Here is a 10,788-nt window from a genome sequence, read left to right as displayed (position 1 = left end):
TAATCATGGCTGATATTTTCTCATCCCCATTCTCCTGCCTTCTCCCCATAACCCCTGATCCCCTTATTAATCAAGAACCTATCTATCTCTGTCTTAAAGACACTCAGTAATTTGGCCTTCACAGCCTTCTGCGGCAAAGAGTCCCACAGATTCATCACCCTCTGGCTGAAGAAATTCCTCCTCATCTCTGTTTTAAAGGATCGTCCCTTTAGTCTGCGATAACAGTTAGCTGGTCAACATGTGAAAGATCTGATGTAGAGTGAACAGACAAACTCAAGTATATTATCAAGTGATCCAAAATAGATCCTTACCTTTTCAGCTATAGGCTAAATGAGTTCATCACATATTGTTTGAGACAAGAATGAAGGCTTCCCACATCCACTGCTTTCATAATATTGGCTGGCAAGAAATGGATCAAATTTAGCAATTAGTTCTATCAAGCTAATAAAGTTCTCATTATGTCACAAGCCAAACATTTCATTGCCTTCCCTAAAAACTAGCCCACACTCTGTTAATGTGCATATAACCACAGTAACATGCCTCCAGTGCACTTGATCCTTCTTGATCTGTTCCTTCAGGTGTGAAACCAAGATTGACCCATGTTGCCCCCTCAGATATGTAAGCAAAGCTCATCTATGATACTCAAGAGTCCTCATGATTTTGAATTCCAACAGGAGTTTGCTTTCATTAAACCTATCACTGGCCAGTGCTGTCAATGATGTTGAGAAGAGTTTGCAGACAAAGCAGTGAACACAGCCAGTTGTTGGAGTATACTAGCCACTCAGTAACGTTTGTCGCATGAACCAGACCCGTCGAATGATATCTAATTTGGTTTTTGATTGACAGCTTTGATTGAACAAATGGGCCTCATTCCAATGTTGACACTGAGGGATCTTTCTGTGTCCAGAATGAAATATGCTCCTCAATCAAGGCACCCCAGAGACCAAGGTCACTGGTCATTTGTATATCTATTTCCTTCAGTGGAGATTTCAGGCTCTGTAATATTCGCAGTCACGGTCACACCCACATTACATATCTCGATGCTGGTGGTTGCTGTGGGCCAGGCTGGCTTCCGAGTAGGAGGTCCCCCCTTTTCTTTAATAAATGTTTTTATTGGTTTTCACAGTTTACGTTACATATTTCAGTTCAAACGTTGAGCTACCGGGTCGTACCCGGGTGTTGTATGTTACAAAGGCAATCAAGGTGTGGTTGTGTTTATAAAAGACAAAAAATTAAAAAGCCAACAGTACAAACAAACATTTGCCTGTTTTGTTTCCCTTCCGTGGCACTGGGCCCGTTGAGCTGGGCTGCCTCAGTTGCCCTGCCTGTTGTTGGCCCTGGCTTGTGTTTCCCCACTTGCTGCTGCCTCCCTCTGGTCCTCCGCTTGCCCTTCGCTCTGTCCCCTGCAGCTGTTCCCCTTCTCCTTCCTATGGGATTTTGCCTTCCTCCCCACTTCTCCTTCCCCCTCTCCCATTCCCGTTACTATCTGTGGCTGATCTGTGCCCCCCTCTCCCTCCCACTATTGGCTACAAACAGGTTTTGAAACAAGTTGGTGAATGGTTCCCACGTTTTGTGGAACCCTCTTCTGATCCTCGGATGGTGAATTTGATTTTCTCCAGTTGGAGAAATTCCGATAGGTCGGACAGTCAGTCTGCAGCTTTGGGTAGTGCTGCTGATTGCCAGTCGAGCAGGATTCTCCGGCGGGCGATTAAAGAGGCAAGGGCGTCGGCCCCATTTCCCCATGAAGAGTTCTGGCTGGTCCGATACACAGAAGACTGCCACTCACGGGTACGGCTCCACCCTCACCCCCACAACCTTGGACACGGCCTTGAAGAAGGCTGTCCAGAACCCGACAAGTCTGGGGCAGGCCCAGAACATGTGCGTGTGGTTGGCCAGGCCTCACTGGCATCGCTCACATTTGTTCTCCACCTGCGGGAAGAACCTGCTCATTCGGGTTCTGGTTAAGTGGGCTCTGTGCACCACTTTCAGCAGAATTAGGCTCAGCCTTGCACATGTGGAGGTGGAATTTGTCCTGCTCAGTGCTTCGCTCCAGAGTCCCCCACCCTATTCCTATCCCTAGTTCTTCCTCCCATTTTCCCTTGTCTCATCCAGGGGGGAACATGTATCCTCTAACAGTCCCCCATATAGGTCCCCGCAGATTCCCCTTCCCTAAATCACCCGCATTCAACAGCTCCTCTATCAGTGAGTGCCTCGGCTTCAGTGGGTATGTTGCTGCTTCTTTACGGAAGAAGTTTTTGATTTGTAAGTGTCATAGTTCACTCCCTTCGGGCAGTTGAAACCTTCTGTCAGCTCCTTTAACATCGCTAGTCTGTCATCCGTGTAAAAGTCTCTAACTGTAAGTGCCCGCCCCCCGTCTTCTCTCTTCTCTGGCTGGCGTGAAGCAGTGATTGTTGCCGATGGGGAGCTATGCTGGACATTTCGGTCAGGCCGAAGTGTTGCCTTAGCTGGTTCCATGGTCAGAGCTTGGCCACTGGCTTGTAGAGTGCTTGGCTGGCGGAGATGGGTGTTGCTGTGACAAGGGCCCAGAGAGACATCCCTATCCAGGAACTCTCCTCCATCCTGACCCATTCTGCTTCCGGCTCCCTTACCCATCCTCTGACTCTTTCCGCTGTGGCCGGCCAGTGGTAGTATTGCAGGTTTGGGAGGGCCAGCCTCCCATGCGTTTTCTCTGCAGGACCTTTTTGGGGATCCTTGGATCCCCCACCTCCACCCCACCATCACCCCCACCAAATGCCACGACCATTTTGTCAACTGTATCAAAAAAGGCCTTGGCGATGAAGATCGGTATGGATCTGACCAGGAAGAGGAACCCAGACAGTACGTTCATCTTGATCGTCTGCACCCACCCCGCCAGGTAGAGTGGGAACGTGTCCCACGGTAGTGGCACGGTAGCAGTGGTTAGCATTGATGCTTCACAGCTCCAGGGCCCCAATTACCATTCCCAGCTTGGGTCACTATCTGTGTGGAATCTGCACGTTCTCCACACAGGCTCGAAGGGCCAAAAGGCTTCCTTCTGCTCCTATCTTCTATGTATCTATGTAGGCTTGCAGAAAACAGAAAAACTGAGTGCAAAAGCCACTATAATTACGTGACGAGAAAAAGACTGGCAAAGACAAATGTAGGTCCCTTACAGTTAGAATCAGGTGAATTCATAATGGGCAACAAAGATGGCAGACCAGTTGAACAAATACTTTGGATCTGTCTTCACTAAGGAGGACAGAAACAACCTTTCGGAAATTCGGGACGGCATGAAGGAGAAACTGAAGGAAATCCTTGAGGCAGGAAATTGCATTGAGGAAATTCATGGGATTACAACCCGATAAGTCCCCAGAGTACTTAAGGAAGTGGCCCTAGAAATAGTGGACACATTGGTGATCATTTTCCAGCATTCTATAGACACTGGAAGAGTTCCAATAGATTGGAGGGTAGCTAATATAACTCCATTTTTTAAAAAAGGAAAGAGAAAACAGGGAATTATAGACCGGTTAGCCAAACATCGGTGGTGGGTAAAATGCTGGAGTCAATTATTAAGGATGAAATAACTGAGCATTTGGAAAGCAGGGACAGGTTGGGTCCAAGTCGGCATGGATTCACTAAATAGAAATCATGCTCGACAAATCTTTTGGAACTTTTGAGAATGTGACCAATAGAGTGTACAAGGGTGAACCAGTCGATGTTGTGTATCTGGACTTTCAAGAAGCTTTTGACAAGGTCCCACACAAGATATTATTCAGCAAATTTAAAGCTCATGGTATTGGGGGTAATGTATTGACGCAGATAGAGAACTGGTTGGCAGACAGAAAGCAGAGTGGGAATAAACAGGTTCTTTCAGAGTGGCAGGCAGTGACTAGTGGGGTACCGCAGGGTTCAGTGCTGGGACCCAGCTGTTTGCAATATACATTAATAATTTGAATGAAGGAATTGCACGCAATACCTCCAAATTTACAGACGACATTAAGCTGGGTGGCAGAGTGCTGTGAGGAGGATGCAAAGAGGCTGCAGGGTGACTTGGACAGGCGGGCTGAGTGGGCAAATATTTGTTAGACCGCTTGACGGCTCTGGAGCTGAGGATGGACTCACTTTGGAGCATCCGCGATGCTGAGGAGGTCGTGGATAGCACGTTTAACGGGTTGGTCACACCGCAGATGAAAGTTACTGAGGGAGATAGCAAATGGGTGACCAAGAGACAGAGCAAGAGTAGGAAGGCAGTGCAGGTGTTCCCTGCGGTCATCTCCCTGCAAAACAGATATACCGCTTTGGATACTGTTGGGGGACATGGCTCACCAGGGGAAAGCAGCAGCAAGGTTCATGGCACCGTAGCTGGCTCTGCTGCACAGCAGAGCAGGAAGAAAAATGGCAGGGCTATAGTGATAGGGGACTCGATCATAAGGGGAATAGACAGGCGGTTCTGTGGACGCAATCGAGACTCCAGGATGGTATGTTGCCTCCCTGGTGCAAGGGTCAAAGATGTCTCGGAGCGGCTGCAGGACATTCTTGGGGGGAGGGGGGGGGGGGGGTGTGAACAGCCAGCTGTCGTGGTGCACATAGGCACCAACGATATAGGTAAAAAACGGGATGAGGTCCTACAAGCGGAATTCAGGGAGTTAGGAGTTAAACTAAAAAGTAGGACCACAAAGGTAGTAATCTCAGGATTGCTGCCAGTGCCACGAGCTAGTCAGAGTAGGAATGTCAGGATAGATAGGATGAATGCGTGGCTCGAGAGATGGTGCAAGAGGGAGGGATTCAAATTCCTGGGGCATTGGGACCGGTTCTGGGGGAGGTGGGACCTGTACAAACCGGACGGTCTGCACCTGGGCAGGGCTGGAACCGGTGTTTGCTAGAGCTGTTGGGGAGGGTTTAAACTAATGTGGCAGGGGGATGGGAACTGATGCAGGAAGTTGGAAGGTAGTAAAACAGGGACAGAAGCAAAAGGAAGTAAGGGGAAAAATGCAAGGCAGAGAAGACATAGTCAAAAATCAAAAAGGGCTACAGTACAAGGTACAGTGACTGAGGGGAGCTCAGTGAATAGGCCCAGTAATACTAAAAGGAATAAAACTGGAGATGTTAAGATTCAAAACAGAGGTAAAAAAACCAACATAAGTGTACTTTACCTGAATGCTCGTAGTATTCGGAATAAAGTAAATGAGTTGATGGCACAAATCATCGTGAATGACTATGATTTAATGGCCATTACTGAAACATGGTTAAAGGATGGTCACGACTGGGAGTTAAATATCTGAGGGTATCAAACTATTCGGAAGGACAGAGTGGATGGTAAGGGAGGTGGTGTTGCTCTGTTATTTAAGGATGACATCCGGGCAATAGTAAGGGATGACATCGGTGCTATGGAGGATAAGGTTGAATCCATTTGGGTGGAAATCAGGAATAGTAAGGCGAAAAAGTCACTGATAGGAGTAGTCTATCGGCCACCAAGTAGTAACATAATGGTGGGGCAGGCAATAAACAAAGAAATAACTGATGCATGTAGAAATGGCACAGCAGTTATCATGGGGGATTTTAATCTACATGTCGATTGTGTCTTCACAGTGGAAGACACAAATAACATGCCAGCGACTGATAGAAATGAGGCTATCACAGGGGAGGACCTTGAGAGGATTGTTATCACTAAGGAGGGAGTGATGGGCATGCTAATGGGGCTAAAGGTAGACAAGTCTCCTGGCCCTGATGGAATGCATCCCAGAGTGCTAAAAGAGATGGCTAGGGAAATTGCAGATGCACTAGTGATAATTTACCGAAATTCACTAGACTCTGGGGTGGTCCCGGTGGATTGGAAATTAGCAAACGTGACGCCACTGTTTAAAAAAGGAGGTAGGCAGAAAGCAGGAAATTATAGGCCAGCGAGCTTAACTTCGGTAGTAGGGAAGATGCTGGAATCTATCAAGGAAGAAATAGTGAGGCATCTGGATAGAAATTGTCCCATTGGGCAGACGCAGCACGGGTTCGTAAAGGGCAGGTCATGCCTAACTAATTTAGTGGAATTTTTTGAGGACATTACCAGTGCAGTAGATAACGGGGAGCCGATGGATGTGGTATATCTGGATTTCCAGAAAGCCTTTGACAAGGTGCCACACAAAAGGTTGCTGCATAAGATAAAGATGCATGGCATTAAGGGTAAAGTAGTAGCATGGATAGAGGATTGGTTAATTAATAGAAAGCAGAGAGTTGGGATAAATGGGTGTTTCTCTGGTTGGCAATCAGTAGCTAGTGGTGTCCCTCAGGGATCCGTGTTGGGCCCACAATTGTTCACAATTTACATAGATGATTTGGAGTTGGGGACCAAGGGCAATGTGTCCAAGTTTGCAGATGACACTAAGATGAGTGGTAAAGCGAAAAGTGCAGAGGATACTGGAAGTCTGCAGAGGGATTTGGATAGGTTAAGTGAATGGGCTAGGGTCTGGCAGATGGAATACAATGTTGACAAATGTGAGCTTATCCATTTTGGTAGGAATAACAGCAAACGGGATTATTATTTAAACGATAAAATATTAAAGCATGCCGCTGTTCAGAGAGACTTGGATGTGCTAGTGCATGAGTCACAGAAGGTTGGTTTACAAGTGCAACAGGTGATTAAGAAGGCAAATGGAATTTTGTCCTTCATTGCTAGAGGGATGGAGTTTAAGACTAGGGAGGTTATGTTGCAATTGTATAAGGTGTTAGTGCGGCCACACCTGGAGTATTGTGTTCAGTTTTGGTCTCCTTACTTGAGAAAGGACGTACTGGCGCTGGAGGGTGTGCAGAGGAGATTCACTAGGTTAATCCCAGAGCTGAAGGGGTTGGATTATGAGGAGAGGTTGAGTAGACTGGGACTGTACTCGTTGGAATTTAGAAGGATGAGGGGAGATCTTATAGAAACATTTAAAATTATGAAGGGAATAGATAGGATAGATGCGGGCAGGTTGTTTCCACTGGCGGGTGAAAGCAGAACTAGGGGACATAGCCTCAAAATAAGGGGAAGTAGATTTAGGACTGAGTTGAGGGGGAACTTCTTCACCCAAAGGGTTGTGAATCTATGGAATTCCTTGCCCAGTGAAGCAGTTGAGGCTCCTTCATTAAATGTTTTTAAGGTAAAGATAGATAGTTTTTTGAAGAATAAAGGGATTAAGGGTTATGGTGTTCGGGCCGGAAAGTGGAGCTGAGTCCACAAAAGATCAGCCATGATCTCATTGAATGGCGGAGCAGGCTCGAGGGGCCAGGTGACCTACTCCTGCTCCTAGTTCTTATAATGTGGGTAAATGTGAGGTTATCCACTTTGGTGGCAAAAACGGGAAGTCAGATTATCTGAACAGTGACAGTTTAGGAAAAAGGGAAGTGCAACAAGACCTGGGTGTCATGGTGGAAGAGTCACTAAAGGTTAGCATGCAGGGACAGCAGGCGGTGAGGATAGCTAATGGCACGGAGGCCTTCACAGCGAGAGGATGTGAGTATAGGAGTAGGGATGCCTTGCTGCAGTTAAACAGGGCCTTGGTGATGCCACACCTCGAGTATTGTGGGCAGTTTTGGTCTCCTAGTTTGAGGAAGGGCATTCTTGCTATTGAGGGTGTCCAGCGAAGGTTCACCAGACTAATCCCCAGGATAGCAGGACTGACAAATGAAGAAAGACTGGATCGACTGGGCTTGTATTCACTGGGGTTTAGAAGAATGAGAAGGGATCACATAGAAACATATGAAATCCTGATGGGGCTGGACAGGCTAGATGCGGGAACAATGTTCCCGATGTTGAGGACATCCATAACTAGGGGTCACAGCCTAAGAATAATGGGTAAGCCATTCTAGACCGAGATGAGAAAGAACTTCTTTCGGAGAGCTGTGACTTGTGGAATTCTCTACCACAGAAAGCTGTTGGGGCCAGTTTGTTGGATATATTCAAGAGGGAGCTGGATGTGGCCCTTGCGACTAAAGGGATCAAGAGGTATGGAGATAAAACGGGTGTGCGATACTGAACTTGCATGATTAGCATTAATGATATTGAATGGTGGTGCAGTCTTGAAGGGCCGAATCGCCTACTCCTACACCCATTTTCTATGTTGCTATGTTTATCGAGGGGCCACGTGGGTGAGCCCCTGCACTCTGGGGTTCCCCTTTTTTTGGGGACGCTCCAAAGTGGCTGTCCATGGTGCCATTTTGTTCCTTGTTACCACCTGCGGCCTGTTGTAGACAGCCTAGAGCCCCCCCCCCCTTGTCTCTTTGTTCTCCCCTGTGGTTTTGCTTCTCCCCCTCTCTCTTCCTCCGCCCCACTCTCCCTCCCCCATTTACCCCCCCTAACTATCCCCCTGTCGATGGTGCATACCTCACCCTCCGTCACCAGGCGCTCTCTCACAGGCGTGAGATGCACGGCAGCCCCTCCCTCACTCCATCTCCTGGAACTAGCTTTTTCACTAGTGTGGTGGCCCCTCTCCTGTGGTTGGTCTATGCCTACTCTTCGCCGGCTACATACCGTCTCCCTCTTTCTCCTCTGCACCCTATCCTGCACTCCGCTGCTCTCGCCCCAGGCTCAGAGTGAGGCGGTAGAGTCCCGAGCAAATTGTCTCTTGGTGCTTTAGTCTCTCCGGTGATCTTTTCACCGCTGCCTTTGTTGCCGGCTTCCCAGCTCGTTCTCTTAGGTGAATTTGTCCCCGTTCGCAGGGGCCGTGAAGGAATGCTTCCTGCCCTGGAATGTGACCCAGAGTTTGGCCGGGTACAACATCCCAAATTTCACCTTATTTTCATACAGGACCGCCTTTGCTCTGTTGAACTCCGCCAGGTCAGTCCCAATTTGATATGTCCTGATCTGGTGTCCTTCCCAGTTGCAGGTCTTTGTTTGCCTGGCCCAGCATAAGATTCTTTCCTGGTCCTGGTACATCTTTGCGATTATAGCCCTCGGCTACTCTCCGGCCTTGGGTTTTGGCCGTAAAGACTTGTGTGCTCGGACAATCTCTGGCGGGTTGGGGAAGCTGGCCTCTCCCACCAAGTTTCCCAGCAACTCGGCCAGGTAGTCCGTGGGGATCCTGCAAGTCCACTATCCTTAGGTTTTGGCACCGTAACCGGTTCTCCTGGTCCTCTATCTTCTCCTTTTGAATTCCCTGCATTGCCACCAACCTCGCCATCTCCATCTCTGGGGTGATGACAATCCTTTTCGATTCCTTGATGGTGCTCCTCTGGGCCTCCAGTTGCCCCTCTGCCTTGTCCAGGGCCCCCTCCATGGTGGCCAGGTCCTTCGCGACTGCCATTCTGACCGTAGCTTTTATGTCAGCCATTATATCTTCTTTGAGCTCCCTTATCTCCCCGGTGAAGAACTTCCCCCATCTGCCCTCCGGTGAGGGGGAGCCCCATGTGCAGTTTGTTGGCCCCTCTCATTCTGGTAAGACCGGCGTTTCTTTGCCTCATGGGTCCGCTGTCTCGTTCACTCTTTTCTCCTGACTTCTGCCACTTTTTGCCTCTTTTTGGTCTCTGGAACTGCTGTTGTTCGGCATTGCTCCTTGTGCTTCAATTGGAGAGAGTGAGGAGATGCTTTATTCCCCCTGTTCTTGCAGGCTGTTTCGAATGAAAGAGCCTAATTTCAAGTTCTTAGGAGGAGAGCCACCTTTAGCGTGCCCTCTCAGCACAGCCCCATCACCGAAAGGCAGGACCCCCCACCCCACCTTTTTCTTTACAGTGAAATAAATGAACTTTCAGTATTTGTTTTATCAGCTCTTCAAGGTGCTCCTTATTTTTTCTCTTCTGACAAAGGTTCTTTTCATTTTTTTTACCATGCTTCTCAAAAATAATAAGACATTTAAACTTTAGACAAATTCTTTGAACTCAATACTTTTATGTTTACAAATACAATATACACATTTCAATAATATATAGATTTAAATTATGTTTTAATTATTGTCTTGAAAAAGTCAGATAAGGCACTTTTATTTTGTGATGTCTCAATGGATCACGAGACTGCTGGAGGTCAGGGAAAGAGCGACACCATAGTTATTTCTGCATACATTAATAAATCAATACGACAAATAATTGTGTCACTATACAAGTTTGCTATAACAGAACCAAAATTTCTGCTTTAGAGTCTTTTTTATCTGTCTCCTTTATTTCTCAACCAATGATGTAAAACTTCCTATTTAGAGGTCACTCAATGTGAGGCCCTGAACTGTAGCTTACTGAGCTCACGTGTAAATCCAGCACTTCCCTGAGAATAGAACAGAGACTATGTTACTGCAGATGTCATAAAATTGTAAAGAGCAGAGAGCTCTAGACAGGAAGGGCTAGGAATTATGGATTTGACAAGACCAATTGCTGCTCTTTTAAAGGGGTTGGAGATGCAAGTCTCCGGGGCAGCACGGTAGCATGGTGGTTAGCATAAATGCTTCACAGCTCCAGGGTCCCAGGTTCGATTCCCGGCTGGGTCACTGTCTGTGCGGAGTCTGCACGTCCTCCCCGTGTGTGCGTGGGTTTCCTCCGGGTGCTCCGGTTTCCTCCCACAGTCCAAAGATGTGCAGGTTAGGTGGTTTGGCTATGCTAAATTGCCCCTAGTGTCCTGAGAGTAGGTTAAGGGGGGGGGGAGTTGTTGGGTTACGGGTATAGGGTGTATACGTGGGTTTGAGTAGGGTGATCATTGCTCGGCACAACATCGAGGGCCGAAGGGCCTGTTCTGTGCTGTACTGTTCTATGTTCTATGACTCCTGTCCTGAGTGAGTGCGTTCGTGGACGTGTGCTTTGTCAATGGTAACTGTGGACTTTGGATGGAATGCAGCTGGTGGCAAATGTAACTCAAGGGCTAAA

Source organism: Scyliorhinus canicula, chromosome 7 (genome assembly GCF_902713615.1).
Source record: "Scyliorhinus canicula chromosome 7, sScyCan1.1, whole genome shotgun sequence".
NCBI lineage: Eukaryota > Metazoa > Chordata > Chondrichthyes > Carcharhiniformes > Scyliorhinidae > Scyliorhinus > Scyliorhinus canicula.
Note: the sequence above shows the minus strand (reverse complement) of the source record.